The sequence below is a fragment of the Gorilla gorilla genome, chromosome 2, assembly GCF_029281585.2.
Source record: "Gorilla gorilla gorilla isolate KB3781 chromosome 2, NHGRI_mGorGor1-v2.1_pri, whole genome shotgun sequence".
Taxonomy (NCBI): Eukaryota; Metazoa; Chordata; class Mammalia; order Primates; family Hominidae; genus Gorilla; species Gorilla gorilla.
In genome coordinates, this window is record NC_086017.1 from 199,301,581 (window position 1) to 199,321,808 (window position 20,228).

General features: G+C 43.0%; 1 protein-coding gene across 14 annotated transcripts in view; it reads left to right on the forward strand.

Moving 5' to 3' along the window:
• LPP (LIM domain containing preferred translocation partner in lipoma) overlaps positions 1-20,228 on the forward strand; it is a 741,548-nt gene that overhangs the window by 64,582 nt on the left and 656,738 nt on the right. For 13 of the 14 annotated variants that reach the window (XM_055381176.2, XM_063704451.1, XM_019023948.4 and 10 more), the window contains one exon: positions 9,711-9,833. The exons of the other annotated variant lie outside the window; for it this stretch is intronic. The gene's annotated coding sequence lies outside the window, so the exon portion shown is untranslated. The remainder of the gene's footprint in view (positions 1-9,710; positions 9,834-20,228) is intronic. 14 annotated transcript variants of the gene reach the window in all.

The following is a 20,228-nucleotide window of genomic DNA, read 5'->3' on the forward strand; positions in this document are numbered from 1 at the left end:
TTTTTAACCTCCATGTTACAGAAGAACAGCAACCAGAGACTTCAAAGGGTTAATTAAGTAAGTGGCCCAAAATCACATAGTCAGTAGTGGAGACTAATTTTACCTAAGAATGGCATGTGATCAGGAGTAAGCAGATACTGGATTCTAATTGGCAAGAGTGTGACAAATCAGGGTGCTTCTCAACTGGATGGTGACACCTCCTTACACCTTGCTATGGCATTTCAATAAAGCAAGTGTTCCAAAGGGCTGTATGCAGCTATGCTTCCTTTCTTTTGTATTGGGCTCTAGGAAGCCCATAGCTAAATTTAAAGCTCACTTCTAGCAAATGGTATGAGACATCCAGCTCTTATTTTTTGTATCCCTTTCTCCTTTCTTTGCTTTATTTTCTCCTCTCCTTACCCACTTTCTCACTTAAATCATGAACTATTAGCATCTTTTGTCAGGTACCTCAGATCATTTCTGGAACAAGGCAGAATATATAGATACGTGGCATGATATCTAATATTTTAGTAATTATTAAGTCTGTGGAATAGTAGGCCAAAACTGGCCATGATTTTTCTGACTTGACTCTGCTCGTTTTCTTCTTCTTTTTTTTTTTTGATGGACTCTCACTCTCTTGCCTAGACTGGAGTGCAGGGCGCGATCTTGGCTCACTGCAACCTCTGCTTCATGGGTTCAAGCCATTCTCCTGCCTCAGCCTCCCGAGTAGCTAGGATTACAGGCACCTGCCACTACACCCCACTAATTTTTGTATTTTTAGTAGAGACGGGGTTTCACCGTGTTGACCAGGCTGGTTTTCAACTCGTGACCTCAGGTGATCTGCCTGCCTCAGCCTCCCAAAGTGATGGGATTACAGGCATGAGCCACCACGCCCCACCTAACTCTGCTCATAATGCAATGTTTCATCTGGGCAATGCCCTGCTCCTTTCTGAGTCACACTCTTCTCACCTGAAAGAGGAGGTTACTGTTGATGACAGTGAACATTTAGGCTGTGCTGAGTTTTACACTAAGCATCCTGTCTCTAACTCTCCCAACACTCCCACAAGGCAGGTGCTATTATCCCCATTTTACTTTTGAGAAAATTAAGGCCTAAAGAAGTGAGAAAGCTTGTCCAAACCGCTATAGCTCTTGGGCAAAGGCATTAGTGACCAATGTGTATTTGACTCCAAAGCCCAGGATGTTAGCCACAGTGCAGGGCTACTATCCTTTTATACAATCTGTCAGGCTTCTTCCATCCGTGGCATGTATTCATCTAATTTTATTAAATCTTTATTGAGTTTCCACTTAGGTGCCTTGCACTGTTCTGGGCATTATCCCAGTACTCGATTTAGAGCAAAGAGTAAGACACACACAACAACGATCTCTTGGTGCTTACACGCTGCTGCAGGTGTGTGAAGGAGGCAGATAAAGGAACACTTAAACAAGAGGGACTGATAAGTAACCCAAGGGAGGAGTCACAAAGGGCATTCTGACTGTGAGTGAGTGGGGAAGGACTCTGGGAGGTTATGTTTAAGCTGAGATCTGAGTGACAAGGAGGCCACCTTGTAGAAGTTGGGGGAAGAGCACTGCAGGCAGTGGAGACGGTCAATGCAAAGGTCAAGGCTGTGAAGTGGGAAGGAGTTTGTGTTTGAGGAACAGAAGGAGACTGATGTGCTGGCAGGATGTGGGCTGCAGGGGAAGAAGCAGGAGAAAAGAACAGGGACTAGCAGGTGGTGGTAAGTGAGAGACCTGAGCTTCTTAGACCTGAGGCCAGATGTGGTGGGTTATGTGTTACAGGCATCTTTCCAGCTGCTGTGGAGGGAACCTGATAGTAAAAGGGAGGCAAGGGTAGAAGCAAGAAGGTTAGGCGAGACTTTTACCGCAATTCAGGTGAGATGTGGTGGTAACTTTGACTAGGGCATAGAAGTTGGGCAGGAGAGGTAAGTTTGGGGCATGTTTGGGAGTGATCGTCCATAGGATCTCAAGTGTGATTTCCTTCAGAGAAATGCCGAGCTAAATGGGCAGGAATCTGGGAGACTCAGAGGAAAATGAAAATAGGTGCCCTGGGGGGTTGCCCAGATAAGCAGCTGGCGTTCCAAGACCAAAGAGTATCTGTTTCTCACCCCTCTCCCATTTAGTTTCTAACCTTGAGCTTTGGGCCAATGCACAGAGGACGGTGGCTTCCTGCCTTTGGCTTCCCAGCTGAGAGCTGTTGGAACGCCCCAAAATAAGCCCTGCAGAATGTGCAGCTTCCTTTGCTCTCCCTGGGTATTTTTGTAAAACATTCTTTCCCACCAAGAATGAGGAACGTTCAGAGTGATGCTGACTTTATGGGCTGTATTTAACATGTTGTTTTTTCATGATGTATTGTCTGTTCATGCAGAGATTTCTGTCTCCTGTAAACTCCCTGGTAAGGAATCTTCAATCTCCATGTGAGATGGGTCTGGAAGGCTCAGTGGCAGCCCAGAAGAGCTGGGGTTTGAAAGCCTCTCCTTGTCTTGAGGACTGGACTGTGGTCCAAGGGCACCTACCAGCCCTCTTTTTTCATTTACATTTGAGTTCACAGTTGCTGGCCTTTGGCAGTTCCCTGTAATTCCTTTTAACAGGCTGGGCTTTCCTGCAGATACTTCGTTTTTCAGGTCTTGGAGAAGTTAGGTAGTGGCTGAATCAGGTAGAGAATCCAAAATTCTGACCAAGCCCCATCCTCTAGCCACCAGGCCAAAGCAACTTCGCTTGTGACCTCATCCTCCTGGGTATCCCGTGGCAATCTTATACTATAATCAGCCTAAGCCCAGAGATGCTCAGAGATCACACACTAAGTCATCTAAAACTCATTTCTGAGGCTTCCTCATGCGCCCCTCTTGCAGTCTGTAGTTACCAGGTTTTCAAATAATTAGCGTAATCTCTTAAAAACAGTGTTTTGTTATTGCTCATTCGAGTTTCTTCTAAAATTTCTTTTATATTACCTATTCGTTGAGTCGACAAACATTTATTGAGTTCTTACTGTATGCCAGGCATTGTGCTAGGTGCTGGGGATTGATTCAAAGATAATTTGGAGGCGTATGGAAAGGGAGTGGATAATTACAGCACAGTGAGATAAGTGCTATCATAGGGGGATATATAAAGAGCCAGAAATAGCACTATGAATAACATCTTTGAACAAATTGCCTTCTTTTTTCCTTTTGGATTATTCCCTTATGTATATTGCCCAAAGTGGGATTACTGGGTCATTTAAAAGATGAAAACAATTTGGCACAAAAAGATGGACTTGCCTGGGGAATACAGCTCAATTTTCAACAGAGAAAGAAAAAATTGTTGACAAATCCAGATTTAGATCACTTTACCAGGAAGATCGGGCAGTTTTTATACTACCCTTTCAACATGGTGGCTTTTAGGGGTCGGGGGGGATTTATTCTAAACATGTTAGCCTGCGTGTAGGAATCACATGTCCTCATATTTAATCTCACAACTTGATTGTTCTCACAAGAACCTAGCTGTATACATATTATCGTTTCCATTTTACAAATGAAGAAACTGCACCCTTGATAAAAGGAAGTAAGTTGCTCAAAATTCCATAGTTAGTAAGTGTAGAATCCAAGGGTCAAGCACAGTTCCTTTTATTCTTTGACTCTATCCCGTTCCCCATGCTGTGTTTACCAATTGAGGGTACCTGTGCTCTAGCCGGGGCTCGGAATATAATATTTAATGAGTCACGGAGGCTCTTAACATGATGGTCAGGCTCTATGAAATAGGTGTAGATTTTCTTACCTCCGAAGTCATAGCCGGGGAACAATGTCTTTCTGTATATTGACCTGAAAGGACCCAAGGGCCCATTATTCCTGACCCTGGCTCAGGTGCTGAAAGGCTATTTGCATAGCCCTACCGTTAGAGCACAGAATCCCAAGTAAAGCTGAAACCATGCCACAGTTTTGCTGTGAAACATTTATTACTTTTCTAGTACTTAACAGTATTAAGTAAAAACTCCTGCCCCTGGTATCCAGGACCTGTCATAAATGGACACCAGCATCGGTCCACTGTGGGTCCATGTGGGTCCTTGATGCTCCTGCTTACATATCTTTAAATCAAACACATTTCCTACCAACCCCCAGATATATCTTGCACTTTCTCACCTTCATGCCTTAGCACATGCCTTTCCTTTAGCCTGAGATAACCTCTCCAATCTTCATTCATAGAACTCCCAAATCCTCCTGTAAACTTCTGCACAGATGCCATCTTGGGAAGGGAATAATCCTTGATCACCACCTGCTCTCCCATCCATTAGAAGTGATCTCTGTGTTCTCTGTTCTGCTAACTCAACCACAGTTAGCTGTGAGGCAATAGAGTACAAATGTATGCTGCATATGAGCATGGGATCTGGATTTGAATCCCGGCTGTGATACTTCCTCACTGTCAGTTAACTTGCTTGAGCCTGAGTTTTCCCATCTGCCAGATGGGTGTGATAGAATAGGTGCTCCCCCTGAAAGCCACCATGTTAACAGGAGTAGTATAAAAATGGTCTGATTCTCCCGGTGAGGTCATGTAAATCTGGAATCGTCAACAATTTTCCTTTCCTTTGTTGTCTTGACTGTTTTTTATGACATCACCTCATGTCACCGTGTGGTATGAAAATTTGCACTCTTACCTGTGCTTCTTCTGTGGAACTTGTCCTCCCTTACTTGATGTCTTATCTCTCCTTCTAGACTGGGAGCTCTTCAAGGGCAGGGAGGGCATTGCATCTTTGAAGGCCTTGACATATGGATACTGCTACGAAGTTTCCTTTAAGGGAAAGGAGGATTCCACACAACCTAAGTGGTGACATCAGCACAGGCTCATTACTGATCTCATGTCACGAGGTTTCAGGCCTGGCTGAGAACTCTGTGAGCTCTGTGATGTAGAGCTTCAGGCACATAGAGTACAAGCTGGATAGGCCTCTGGCTCCTGCTTAAGAGACAGCAGAAAGGCTGGATGGAGCCTGTCTCCAGACCAGCTTCTTCTGATTCAAGGAGTTGGGTGGGACTGGCAGTTCACTGAAGGCAGAGTGGTAGTCCTGCTTGGAACGTGAAACTTTGTTTCTTTCCTGGGCCTTCCAGTGGGTCTGTTATGTTGGTGAGAGTTTCAGACCTAGAGGAAAGGGTCACTGAAGGTATGGGTTAAGAGCAACTCTGAAAGCCACCTGTCCCCCGACTTCTCTGTGAGTGGGGCCACAGGGAGAAGATCCCTTCATAGGTAGCTCCCCTACCCTTGCTATGCTTGGAAACTGACCATGGAAGGGGATTAATTTCTTAAAGGGATAGGGCTACCATTTAACTTTCTATTGTGTCACTTCCCGAAACGCAACACCTATGGCTTAAGATCCAAGTGCTTTAGAACATGAGATACGAGGTCTTCCAGGCTCTGGCTGCCGCATCCCTTTCCAGGCGTGTGTCCCACCACATTCCTCTGCATCGTCTGTCACTGGCCTCACCAGATTAGTCACTTTCTCTGAGAACACCCTGAACTCATCCTTCTCAAGGCCTTTGCACATCGTGTTCCCTGAGCCTATTTTTCTCCTCCTCATCCGTGGAAATCCTCTTGGGTGTTCAGGCATCGTTTAGAAGCCACATCATCTGCAGAGAACTTTTAGACCCTCAAAAGGACGTTGCATGTACTCGTGCTTGTCTACGCTTTTCATTCTGTCTTTTGTGTTCCAGTGTGTCCCCCATTGAGGCTCTTCGACACCCCTAGGCATTTCCAACTCAGCACCTACACCTGCTAGGTCCACACACTGTGTTATCCAAGACAGAAGGTGTTAGCAAACCTCTCTTTGGTGCGCCCCTGAATGCAGAACATGTGACATTCTGTTAACTAACAGTTGTGCCAGAGTGGTTTCCATAGCCCATACTGGGGTTCCCACGATTTGTTTGATCATGAGCCCGGCCATTCGAATTGTTTTTGAATTGGTCTGATATCAGCTAATTAATTGTTAACCCTTTTCAGGTTTTTTTCCCACATACCAGTAGATGTCTGCTTAGTGCCAGGGTTCTGAGCTTTTTATTTCACTTAAGAATATAACAGCAAGGTAGAATTCAGGAAAGATTTACTTGCTGTTAACGTGAACTTTTAAAAAAATAGTTTGAAATGTAGGCTTTGTTTTTATCCCAAAGCTCCCTGAAATATGAAAATAGCAGGAGTTTTAAAGGTATATTTCCACCTCTAGCAGAAGAACTGCCCATATTATAGTTGTAATTATAAATTAATAAAGCCTGTGTCATGAAACTTGATTTTGAATGCCTGTGTTCAAATCCTGGCTTTACTACTTACTAGCCTAGAGATATTGGATGAGTGTCTAACTTCTCCGTTCCTCAGTTTCTTCAGTGTTCAATTGGGAAATTTTTCTTATGGTTGATGGAAAGTTTAAATAAGGTCTTGGATATGAAACTGGGATTTTATTAGTGTGTGTGTGTTTCAAAATGTGGATTTGGAGGCCATTTAAAAATAGCATTTCCAAAAAGTTTGCTTTTAAAGCAAAATACTTAGATATATAAATTTTTATGAATTTTTTTTCAAATGATAAAATAAATGAGTTTACAGTCAGGAGACATACAGTATCTAACAAACTTAGGGAATATGCTTGGCTTACAAGACGTGGTTTTAGTCCACATAAATTAGAATCACAGAACTATAGGCTTTGAGAAATTATAAAAGCCTTGGAAGGGGTGAACGTGAATTAGTGCATATTGTATGCAGGCTTTGTGCCATACGTGCTAGATATGGGATCCCAGGAAATGGTTGCATACACCTTGTTGGGTAGATGATATTAACCCTGTTTTGCAGACAGAGAAACCTGAGCTTTGAGAAAATCCTTTACACAAGTCCAATATCAAAGTCTGGAACTTCAAACTGCACTCCTGATGGCTTCTAGAAATCCTTTCCATTTACAGATATGACAAGACTTGCTTTCACATTGTTGATTTTTTTTTTTATCCTCTCTTTCTCTGTCTCTGGGGGCAGCACTAATTCAGGGCCAGATAGAACTGTGAAAATCTGCAGTGTTGATGTCACATAACTTGTTTAATGAATCTAGATTAGTGTCTTGACTTTTCCTGCCAAGAATCTGCTCATAAAGTGTCTTGTTTTGAGCTCCTTTAACTGTACTCATTCATCAGCCTTTACTTATTTTCTTCTCTTTTGGAGAGATACTTGCCATTGCCCGTAATGTTTGAGGTCAGGAGTATATTTGAAGAGGGCTTTATATTTTCTTAAAAAAAAAATACAGGTGGAAAAAATCAAGTTTATCAGCTATTTCATACCATCTTCTTCTGCCATTTATGGGCAACATGTGGAAGAGGTGGCAGGGGGCTGGGAGTTTGGAGTAATGTGTCTCATCTTGAATTTGTCGCTGACCAGGGAAAATACTCAGGGCCAACTCCATCATTCCCTTTTGGGAATTCAGTGTCTTCAGCTGTAAAGAGTGAGGGCACTACTAGGTGATTCCTAAGATTTAAAATTCTGCATGTTTTGTGGTGTCAAAACCATCAATTTCTGGTGAGCTGCGTGATCCTGCAGCTGTTTCTCTGATCCTTTTCAATCTTTAGATTTAATCTATTCAACAATGTATAATTTTTTAAAGGGAAGCTTTTATAGATACTTCTGAACTATAACGGGGTGGGGGGGATAAATGGATGTTAAAAAATAGAAAACAACCAATTAAATAGTATATAGCATGTAATTCTCCTTGGAAACTTACCACGAAATTGAGAAGCACTTTAACAACTGGTAATTTAAATTGCGTTTGAACTCTGCTAATGGTTTGTTTGCATGGGAACTTCAATCATTTCACAGTGGTTCTTTAACAAAGCTGCTTGTTCTCTTTATGGAAAAGAAGAAAAAAATATTAAAAGAGAAGTTGGCTATGGAAAACGGAGACCACTTTCATTTGTGCCTGGAGGGAAGCTGGAGAGTGTGAGTGAGACTCCCTCAGGGCCAAGGGTGGAGAGCTCTTCCTTTCAGTGAAGTTTAAAAATCTGGGAAGTCAGATGCCCTTTGCTGCTGTTGTAGAAACTGTTGTGATTTGTATCTCTCTCTGCAAGGAGAAGCTTTGGTTTTATGCAGCTTGCGGGTGAGGGTAGGGACAACCTTTTTGGTTTGTTTTATGAAGTTGCATTGTTCACAGGTCTAATGTTTGCTTCCTAACAACCCATTTCTCAGTAAGTTTGAAATTATGCCTCTCTCTCCTTTCAGTGGAAATGGCTTTCAGAATTCCAATGTCCTTGAAGACCACTAGGTCTCAGGAAACTCCTTGCTTTTCTGGGCTGATCTTGATTATACTCCATTTTGCCTACTTAATTTCTGTCTGCTGTTGAGGTTACTGGGAGAGCGTTGAAATAGGTGTTCGAGGCCTGGATTTGTAAGTCCTGGTTTGGCTCTAGGTGTGACTCATGTGACCAAGCACAAGTCCCTTTGCCCAGTGTGTTTTGTTGTCCTTTGTCAAAGCAAGCAGTCACTTGATCCAGTGGATCAAGTGGCTCCTGAAGAGGTCACCTCCTTACCCAGGCCACCGGGTTCTCTTGTCAGTTGGAAAAGTTGAGGTGGGTCATTTAAAAAATCCCTCCCAACTTTGAACTTGGAATTGTTTTGTACACAAAACAATTGTATGATTGGCTAGGTAACGTTTACAGTGACAACAATGAAATGGGCATGGTAGTTTCTCGCATGTGCATTTCTCCTGCATACATGAAAGACAAGTTTTATAACAGCCCTTGCCTTGGGATACTTGTCTGTTGGCATACATACTGTGTAATCATTAGCAAAACAATAATAGTTTCTAATGAAATAAAACCTGTAATAAGGGCTGTATTAAGCTATTCTAGCATTGCCATAAAGAAATATCTGAGGCTCGGTAATCTATAAGAAAGAAGGTGTAATTGGGTCATGGTTCTGCAGTCTGTATAAGCATGGCACTGGCATCTGCTTGGCTTCTGGGAAGACCTCAGGGAGCTTTTACTCATGGCTGAAGGCAAAGGAGGAGCAGGTGTCTCAGATGGCAAAAGCAGGAGCAAGAGAGGGAGTAGGCAGAGGAGTTGCCACACACTTTTAAATGACCAGATATCATGAGAACGCACTCGTGATCGTGAGGACAGCACCAAGGGGATGGTGCTAAACCATTCATGAGAAATCCGCCCCTGTCATCCAATCACCTCCACAGGTCCCACCTCCAACAGCAGGTATTACAACTCAACATGAAATTCAGAGAGGACACATACCCAAATGATATCAAGGATGGCTTACTGGGAAATGTCAAGATTGTTTATCCCTCTGCTGCTCACTGATTCTCACTTTTCAGGCAAGGAAACTAAAGTTCAAAGAACACTAGGTCCTATAGTTAGAAATTTGTCTCCAAACTCATATTCCTTTTCTTTTTTTATTTGGTATAGTTTAGGTTTATCTGTTAATTTTTTTCTTCCCTACAATTTGAGTATCTAACTGACTTACCTCTTTCACCTCCATTATTAAGATGAAGCTGTTTTCCCAGGAGAACTAGGAGAGCTGAGATATGAACACTGAGGCATCAGCATTCTCTTTCCCCATCATTCTGAGTCAAATTAGTGAAATAAGAGTGCCAGGATCTGACTAGGAGTTTAGGTGGTATAGAAGTAAACCACGGCCCAGTCAGAGACTTTATAAACCTGGGAATTTCTGAAGCTGGTTAAGACCCTAGAGATACATAAGCAACACCCTTCTGTTTTTCATAGGTGGGAACTTTGAGGCTCAGAGACAGAGCAGAAGACAGAACCTGGTCATCTGATTCCCTGTGTTCTGCTTTTTTCATTGTTCCACTGGACGCTCATCAGAGGGAAGATCTTTTTCCTCAATTGGTGAGTCCCGCACACAAAAAGAATACATTTGCCTTTTAAAATCAATGTATATGTTTTAATGAGTTTTAAACATCAGTGTTTTCCACTTAAAGTATGGGCATCAGTAACTAGGATGCATTAAGAATAAGAGAAGAACTGAAATGCCCTTCCTTCTTTCTTGAGTTGCTTTTATGGCAATAGACAATATATAATCATGCTAATAAAATGTGTGGCAAAGCAAAGGCAGAGCTCAGCTCTTGGAAGGTGGTAGCATTGAACTTAGAGGAAAATTTGGAGTAACGATGATTTCAGGTTGCCAGCAATTGTATTGCCTCCTTCTTTCTCATTTGGCATGGAAGAAAGTGTTCGTGAAATGGAAAGACCAAAATGAAAATGTCACTGAACACTGTTTGGGCATTTACAAGGAAAGAAAGCAATATTATTGAGTGTCTCTTGTTTGCCCTTGTGCAAAGTGCTGCTTTTGTGATCTCATTTCATTTTATTTATTTATTTTTTTGAGATAGAGTCTTGCTCTGTTGCCCATTCTGGGGTGCAGTGGTGCAATCTTGGCTCGCTGCAACCTCCACCTCCCAGGTTCAAGCGATTCTCCTGCCTCAGCCTCCCGAGCAGCTGGGACTACAGGCACATACCACCATGCCTGGCTAATTTTTGTATTTTCAGTAGAGATGGGGTTTCGCCATGATGGCCAGGCTGGTCTTGAACTCCTGACCTCAGGTAATCCACCCGCCTCAGCCTCCCAAATTGCTGGGATTATAGGTGTAAGCCACTGCGCCCAGCCTCATTTTATTTTTATAACAACCCTTTGGGGCAGGGCAGGCTAAATTTGCTTAGGCAAAGGGTGTGAGCCTTTGTTTTAAAGGGCCTGCTAGAGCTCCACCAGGATGTGAGTGCAAATCCTGTTATGTGCTCAGAAAGGAGAATTGTGACCAGGTAAGGTAAACTTTCCCTTGTGTTTTGGCGTACCTCTGTACTTAATGGGTAGAGTAGAACATTATGTTCTAAAAAATCGGGGTGGTAAAAAGAATCAACAGTATGGAATACCCTGGGCTCTAAGGAAAGCTGAGGAAATTAGTAAGGGAATTCTGGGTGCGACTTCCACTTAGGATCCTGATTCGATGGTCCCCATTGGCTGAGGCCAATTCATATATGCCCCCAGCATTGGCTTTGTACTGAGTAATTAATACACCTTGACATATTTGTGGTGTAGTTTTCCAAAACAGAGATGATGCCATTGTGGTTGAAAAAAAACTAACTTCATTTAAAAGTGTGACGGAGTTTATAGATGTGTTTTGTCTCTCTGTCTTTTCTTAATCAGTGTATCTTAAAAGTACAACTGACTGTGTGCCTATTGATCTATATCACATAAAAGGCTGGAAACCACTGGTTTGATGCTTAAACCTTAGTGTCTGTTAAAATTTCAAACATGATCTGGAATATATTCCCCCTAGCATACGTTTAAGTATCAAATGAAAAATCTTTGTCACCTCCTCTATGTCTTGAGTTTTTTCAGTGTTTATAATTAAACTGTGATAAGTATGAAGCTTTGCACTTGGACTTAAAAAAATCAAGTGTGTAATGATAGAAAGGGAGAGATTTCCTTAACAGGAGCAGACTGGAAAAGACTTTTATTTATTTATTTATTTTATTTTATTTTTATTATTTATTTATTTATTATTATTATACTTTAAGTTTTAGGGTACCTGTGCACAATGTGCAGGTTAGTTACATATGTATACATGTGCCATGCTGGTGTGCTGCACCCACTCACTCGTCATCTAGCATTAGGTATATCTCCCAATGCTATCCCTCCCCCCTCCCCCCACCCCACAACAGTCCCCAGAGTGTGATGTTCCCCTTCCTGTGTCCATGTGTTCTCATTGTTCAATTCCCACCTATGAGCAGACTGGAAGAGACTTAGAAGTTTTTGTTATTCATAAGCTAAATATGAGCCAACAGTGGCTTTTGTTGGGAGTGGCTTCCGAAATGATGATGCAGCCTTCGCCTGCGTTTAATAGAGTATGGCATCTAGAACGAAGTGAGTGGGTGATTCTGCAAACCTAGAACACCTGGAAACTGGCAAGTGCAGAGGTCATGTGAGCCTCAGGCACAGTTTGAACAGGACTCTAGCTCTGTTTTTCTGCAGCACTTCTTGCTCTGCCCTTTTTTGTGCCTGGGCTTCATCCTTGGAATGTTTTACCTCATGGGTCATGAGACGGCTGCCTGCTAAAACCCAAACTATAGATATCCCTGTTCCCATTTAGGGGAAAGAGCCTGGTTTGCTATATTCTCATAGACTTGGCTGACTGTATATTTCTGAACCAGTCATTGAAGCCAAGAGAATGGGATTATGCTAATATGAACCACTATTCTCCTGAAACTGAATTTGGACATAGTCCCATCCAAACCTCATGGTACTTACACAGTGGAGAAGAGGTGGCCCCTCGAAGGAATATCTGGGTGCTGTTAGGAGAGGGAGAAAGGACTGGAAGCTCCGTGGGCAACCACAGGCCTTCTGCAGACCTCTTTAGCCCCCCGTCAGAGACCCTCTAGAGAGCCAGGCTTTAGTTCCTGCCTCACCTTCTGAAAAGGCATCAGCCAGCTGCACTGTCTACACGAGGATGCTGAGAGGACCAGGAATGATGGCCAACCAAGAAGTGTTACGGGAATGAGACCATGGATTCTGCTGCAAGATTCTGGGACACACGTGCTCATGGCCAGCAAGAACATAGAACCTGGGCAGGACAGGGACAGCATTGCTTGTTCATGTGTGTGTCTCCAGAGTCTGCTGGGGTCTCTGGCATGGGATAGGTGCTGCATGAATTTTCATGGATAGAATAAATCTGAAGGAAGTGAGGGTCCCTTTCCCAAAGGGTGTTCTATCAGGCATTGGCTGACTCTCTGTTAGGGAGTATAGGAATTGTAGCACAGATGAAGCCAGACTACGTGATTTAATGAGAATGAAACAAATGACTGGACAAGCTGGGCATCGTGGCTCACATCTGTAATCCCCGTGCTTTGGGAGGCCACGGCAGGAAGATCGATTGAGGCCAGGATTTTGAGACCAGCCTGGGCAATGTGGCAAGACCCTGTCTCTACAACTAAACAAACAAAATCCCAAATGACTGGACAGAAAGAGGCTTTTGACTTAAGAAGTTTTTGAGGGCATAAAAAGGCAGTGAGTACGGTGGGATGCCCTAGCAGAAGTCCTGACAAGTATGAGATGTGCAACGCTAGAAAAACAACATCCCTTCACCCTTATTTTTTTGATCTGAGAATTAGGAACAATAATCATTGCCCTGCCTACCTCTCATGTTTGCTTAGAGCAAGTGCATTGTTAAATGCCAACCTGTTTTGTAAACTATAAAGTGTGGTTCCTGTATGATACATTATTACAGTTGTCTTCTTCCTTAAAGACTCATCTTGAATATAAAGAAAAAGACAATGTAAGTTCAGTGCACAGCATCGGGAACATTAGACATGCTCAGTGTATGCCCTTCCTGCCAACATTGTACCTCTTCCTCCTCCGGGTTGGATGGGCACTAACTCGTCCTCAGTCCTGCAGCTAGATCTGCAACTTTGCTTAATGATGCAGGTTAAAATTGAAATAGAATTATGTATTATTATTTTTCACATTCATTTTTGCCTGAGACAGGAGGTGGAGGGTGGTAAATTAAGAAACCCGGGAAGCTCAGTGCTTGAGAGACCCCATAGAAGCTACAGTCTAGCCCATTTGGCTTCTTACTTTGTTAGATTAGATAATCACACCTGCTGCTCCAGGCGTGACTAGCCCAGTGGGAGTCAGGAAGGAAATTATTTCCCTCTGTTGATACCAGTTTACAATTGCCGACTGTCGCCAAGGGCTTTCAGTTTTAATATTTCCTCTTTGGTCCTCAGAAGTATCAGGTATTAGTCTCTGCCGGAAGCAAAGCATTGGTCACTTCCGTCAGAGGTGAATGTCTTGGCTGTCTATAATTCCTCAGTCAGGTGCTTTCTGGGCATGTGTGAGCATTTGCTCAGCTAGCTTTTATTGCTTGTGTGTTATTTGCTTCAAAAATTACAAGAGGATTTGTCGGGTCTAAGCAGTGACCTATCCAGTCCCCTGAAACTCTATGGTTCTTCGTGTAACCCAGGGATGTCTTGTAGAAGGTATGTTTGCTGTCCACGGAAGTAAAAAGTAGTGATATCTCTTTCTCTCTTTTGCTTCCGTCCTCCTAATTCCACATTCTCCTATTTCTTGGCTTCTGGCACAGTGGAGATACCTCTACTCTACATTAGGCATGGCCTTAGGGGATCCGAATTCTCAGGTCTTCCTCAATGAGTTGCTGTGTGGTAGACAGCATCTGAAGTTTGAATGGATAGAGAGACCTTTGTAGATTGTGGCCAAATATTTACACCTGGTTCATAGAGTATGTGTTTGCTGCCCTGATCTCAGTGTTGGTCTGGGTGTTAGTGAACCTCATGATCTTTAGGAAACTATGTGAATTAGGCTTAGTCCCTGACCTTGAGAAGCTTATAGTTAGGGAAAAAGACAAACATATAAAGGAGAAATACACATTAGAAACATATTCCTTTTTTTTTTTGAGATGGAGTCTCATTCTGTTGCCAGGTCAGAGTGCAGTGGTGCGATCTTGGCTCACTGCAACCTCCGCCTCCGGGATTCAAGAGATTCTCTTGCCTCAGCTTCCCGAGTAGCTGGGACTACGGGTGCGTGCCGCCACGCCCAGCTAATTTTTGTATTTTTAATAGAGACGGGGTTTCACCATATTGGCCAGAATGGTCTTGATCTCCTGACCTCATGATCTGCCCACCTTGGCCTCCCAAAGTGCTGGGATTACAAGAAACATATTCTTTATGGTACACATTTATTAATCACCAGATATGTTTCAGGCCTTACGCTGAGTGCTTGGGAAATTGAGGTAAATTATAGTCTCAGATCTCATAGGGCGTGGATGAAGAGTTGGGAGAAAGAAAAAAATAGGCCAGGCGTAGTGGCTCATGCCTGTAATCCCAGCACTTTGGGAGGCTGAGGCAGGCAGATCACCTGAGGTCGGGAGTTCAAGACCAGACTGACCAACGTGGAGAAGCCTCATCTCTACTAGAAATACAAAATTAGCCGGGCGTGGTGGTGCATGCCTCTAATCCCAGCTACTCGGGAGGCTGAGGCAGAAGAATTGCTTGAACCCAGGAGGCGGAGGTTGCGGTGAGCCGAGATCGCACCATTGCACTCCAGCCTGGGCAACAACAGCAAAACTCTGTCTCAAAAAAAAAAGAAAAAAGCATTGATTAATATTATCTCACAGTTTCTGAAATTTGGGAGCAGCTTGTATGGGTGCCACAAGATCTGTCACCACATCGCAGTCCAGGTGTTGCTGGACCTGCAGTCTCACCGGAAGGCTGAACTCCGGGGAAGATCTACTTGCTACCAAGCACATCACATGATGGTTGGCAGGATTTGTTTCCCCACAGATTATTGGACTGAGGACTTCAGTTTCTTGTCATGTAGGGCTCTCTATAGGGCAGCTCACATGGCAGCTGCCTTCCCTCAAAATGAGTGAGCAAGAGAGAGTCCCTGAGAGGCAAATCACAGTCTTTTTATAAGTTAATCCTGGAGGTGACACACTGTTCCCTCTGCCTCATTCTCTTTACGAGAAGCGAGTCACTAGATCCAGGCCACACTGAAGGGGAGGGGTGAATATGAGCACAAGGTTATTAATACCAGGAGGTGGAGTTACACGGAACCATCTTAGGGGCTGCTTACCACAGATTCCCCAGGTTTACATGGGTGTGCTAAGGTGGAAGTGGACATTGCCTGAAGCAGTTGAATAAACCCAGCACACCTCTGTGGATCAATTTTACTTGAAGACATTTTTGGGGGAAAACTCCATTTAAAACTCTTAAGAGAAGCACTGGTACATAATAGCACAGGATGTAAAGTTGGCATGGCTTTTAAGAAGAAAAACACAAGTTTTCAATTCATGCCATGTTCCCTTACCTCTGTATTTTTGCCCTCCTCAGCGGTAGAGCTTTTTTGGTAGAAATGTCTAAAGGTTCTTGCTTGAGCCCTTTGCTGTATGCGTGAGACACCAAGACTTGGAAAGGGCACAGACTCTTGCAGGGCCACAGAGCCAGCGGTAGTCAAGGGAGGAACCATCTGCAGCTCCTCTCTGTGCCCCGCCTTCCACCGCTCCACACGGTCTCTGCTGCATAATGAGTCTGTGCAACTTTTAGGATGTTTTCTCTTCTTTTCTCAAACTCTCTCCTGTCCCAGAAACAGATTAGGAAAAATAGGTCAAAAATTGGAATCTTGAGCTTTGATTTTGTCCCTTTAGTTAAATTTCAGAGGTCTGCGTCTCCTGGTGGGCCACGTTGTGTCCTGAAAAGTTGCATAAATCAATATTACACGGCTCAGACAGTGTGTCTCTGCAGTTATGAATAACATTTGTTTTAGGAACAGAGAGCTGATATACAACGTTACTTTGAGACTGACAAGACCAGACATAAAACCTCAGCCAATACCCTTTGTCTGGCAGGGAGTTTCTTTTCCAGAGCATCCTTCTCTTCCCCCGACCAAAGCAGTGCTTTTCAAAATCAAGCTCCGCAATTTATTTTATAGAAGATGACAGGTTCCCTTAGAGTCCACATTCACATAACTAGAAAAATTAATGGAAATTGGAGCCTTAAAATTATGGTCAAGCTTATTAGTGACTTTACAGCCAAAATGAGGAACACACAGCTTTGGTCACTGAGAATGTGGCTGGCCAGAATGTGAATTCTACTACCTGCTCCATAGTCCCTTTCAACTCTCAGCATTTTTTTTAAATACTCATCTTATTCTTTTTTTTTTTTTTTTTGAGACGGAGTCTCACTGTTGCCCAGGATGGAGTGCAATGGTACAGCTCACTGCAGCCTCTGCCTCCAAGGTTCAAGCGATTCTCCTGCCTTAGCCTCCCAAGTGGCTGGGATTACAGATGCATGCCATCACACCCGGCTATTTTTTTTTTTTTTGTATTTTTATTAGAGAGGAGGTTTCACCATGTTGGTTAGGCTGGTCTTGAACTCTTGACCTCAAGTGATCCACCTTCCTTGGCCTCCAAAAGTGCTGGGATTACAGGTGTGAGCTGCCATGCCTGGCTAACTCTGCTTGTTATTAAAGTGTTTCTTACCAATTATTTCATTTTTATTAAAAGTACATAGTAGGAAATAGAGTTTTAGTTGGACAAGGACAACATGGTAAAGAGGAATTTGGAGTAGGAAGACTGTCACATTAGTCACTGAATCCTACCTAGTTCACTTAGTTTTTTTAACCTGTTTTCACTTCTGCAAGCCATGGAGTGAATAGTGCCTACTTCAAAGAGTCTTCGGTGCTCTCAAAGCAGCGTAATGTCTATAAAGTACCTATTGAGTGTGGTACTTCTTATGTAGTTGGTACACATTAAATGTTAAGTTTCTGATCACCTTAAGAGTCCATAACTCTTTGCTGGAGATCACCCTTAGTTCTTTTCTTTGTTAGGCCATTATCTCACGTCCTGTTTACACTGTCCCCTTGGATTGGCCTAGACCTGCAGCATCTGTGTATTGGTCACCCCAGATTTCATGTTTCCTGAATAATTAATAGCCTCAACATTTCTAATTTTGCATAGTGACTCCCAAGGCCTAACTACAAACATCATAATGTGCTCATGTTTTCTGATACCTGGAAATATAGTGGCTCTGGGAACAAAACCTTTATCCACTGTGTTTCATGGGGAAGGCTTATTGGGCATCACTACTGGAAAGTAAGTGTTGATTTTAATGACAAGACTGTCTAGTCCAGAGGGTGAACTCTACTCAGGTGCCATTAGCAACCTCTTCATCTGTAAATGGAAGTGTCTCTGGGACCTGCTCAGCTCTGACCTGCTTTGGGTCCTTTTTGGACTTCTTCAGGATGAGATCACCTCACCGTGGTTCAATGCCAACTGGTTTGAGTTATATCAGTTATTAAAAATGATCTAATATTTTCCTTCTAAATCTGAGGCCCTGGCTCATTCTCTGATTAAGCCAGTGATTTATTTATAATATGGTGTGAGATGGCTGCAGCCACTCTATGATGTAATCTAAGAATGACATGAAAACAAAATAGGCTTTTACATAATGAAAGTATTCCTGTAATACAGTTTATAGCAAGGCTTTTTCCCCCCCATTGAGAATGGAGATATATTTTTTACTTTTCCTTCTACTCCTGTTTAAATCTTCTTTTACCATTTATTACACTTAAGGCCTTTAAGTCAATTTTTAAAAATCAGCATTTACAACTCCACAAAGTCTCTGGTTACTCTTGTAATCTTGTCATTTTCTTCGCTCCCCATCCCCACTGCCACCCTCCATGGCCTCTGTGTGTAGCTGCTGCTCACCCCCTGCTCAGCACTCCAGAGTCCTCACCATTCCTCTGCTTATGCTGTTTCTTCTGCTGCAATGTTCACCCCAATCCTAACTTTTCTTCTGCTAAAGGCATACTTCACTGGTTCCTACAAATAGCATCCTTCTGTAGCCTGCTCAAATGCACATCTTCCTTCAAGCTTCCTGTGCTGCTCCTTCCCCTTGTTAGAAACCCTTTATCTGTACTCTTATGGAACTTAGTATAATAGCAAACCCCCACCCCTGCTCCAAGGGCTATTCACAGACTGTCAGAGTTAGGGAGGAGAAATGACTTAGAGGAATGGGGTAAGGGGTTTTGATAGTTCCCGGTCTGCTCCTAATAGTGAGACCCGGGCAGTCAGTCATGGCTCATCTTTGTGGTTCAGTTTTTCTCAGCTGAGGAATGAGTGGTTTGGATTTTATTTCACATGGCCAAATGATGTGTTGGCAGTGGTTCCTTGAGGTGCTGTGCTGAGAAGGACTCTGAGGCTGCATCCTGACTCAGTTAATGATCACTTAGGAATATCGCCATGGGAGTGGAGAGTGAAAGCATACGAGAGGTATCTGAGCTGCTTTTGGGCTAGGTGATTTAAATGTCTCTTTTTGTTCTACCTTCTGGATGCTTTGATTTACTGACTTGTAAAGTGTCTTGCCCAAGATCACATAGCCCATTAAGTTTTAGAAGCTGATTCTCTGACACAGAGATGGTTAAAAGCTACACATTTGACTCTCACATTCATACACGTAGGCTGGCTGTGGGAGATGAAAAGCTAGAATAAGAAGTTCTAGAAGATCCATGACTTATTGAAAACACAAGACTACTCAAACTCTGTATGTCTTTGAGGTTGGGTGAGGTCACTTTTCACCTCTTTGTCTTCTTTGCTTCCTAGGAGTTATGATGTCCGCACTATTCAAATTTATGTCAAAGATGGCAGTTCAAGGTCAAGGTCAGAAAGGCAGGTGATCCTGCCAGGGTCTTAATTGGATCAGCCTTACCCCATGAATCCATTAGATCTCCTGTTCCCCTTCTTCCAACTCCAGACAAAATGCTTAGCTCTCTGCAAAAAGCCCAATTGCATGAGCAGTAGGTCAGCTCAGCAACCAGGTGATTGAACACTGGGACAAGAATAAAGGAAGGAAAGGAAGAGGGCATTTTAGGATGGCTGAAGGTGCTGGAAACTTGAACCCTAGAGGAATGAAGAAGGAACTGGAAGTGCTTAGTGTAAAGAAGAAATAAAGGGGCAGGAGGAGGAGAGAGCAGAGCAGGTGGTGCTGTCCTGGGTCTCTGCTGTGGAAGGGGTGCAAACTCACTTTTTGGGACCTCTGGAAGAGTTCTGGCAGCAGTGGGTTGGAAGCAAGAGATAGATAGTGTGGGAATGTTGATGTTTTCTCAATGTTTATTGAAAATGCTTAATGTTTTAATATTAAGAGCAAACCACAGATGGAATGTGTGTTTCGGGGGATCGAAGTTCACAATCACTGCAGATGTTTAGGTGGGGTTGACGCAGTTAGGTATTTTCTATTTTAGGTATTTTGTGGTGGGGATAAAATGTTATACTTGATGACTTTTAAGGTCCTCCCTGTCTTAAGAGTCTAGAATTTTTTTAGACATGTTTTTGTGTACATTTAAACAATTTCCATTTTAAAATGAAGGCTCTTTGGAGTAAAGTGATTGTTCCTTTCTCCATAATCTTGGCACACGTTAAGTGCTGACTTACCTTGGGCAATCTCTTCTCCACTTAGCATTATTGAAGGAAAGGAGACTAACTGAGGATGTCTTAGAATTTTTTGTACTGAATGTATTTTTGAAGATGATTTCTACGTTTCTTTTCAGGGTAGTTCCAGGGAAGTCTCTTCTTTAGGCCTCCTCCAGCCACCATCCCCTATTGTCAATGATTGGCTGTTTTTATACTACCAGAATGCTTTGTGTATACATCCAATAAAGCATTCATGCCACTTCAGTCTGCTGTATAAGCCTGTTTTCAAATCTTTCTTCTCCTC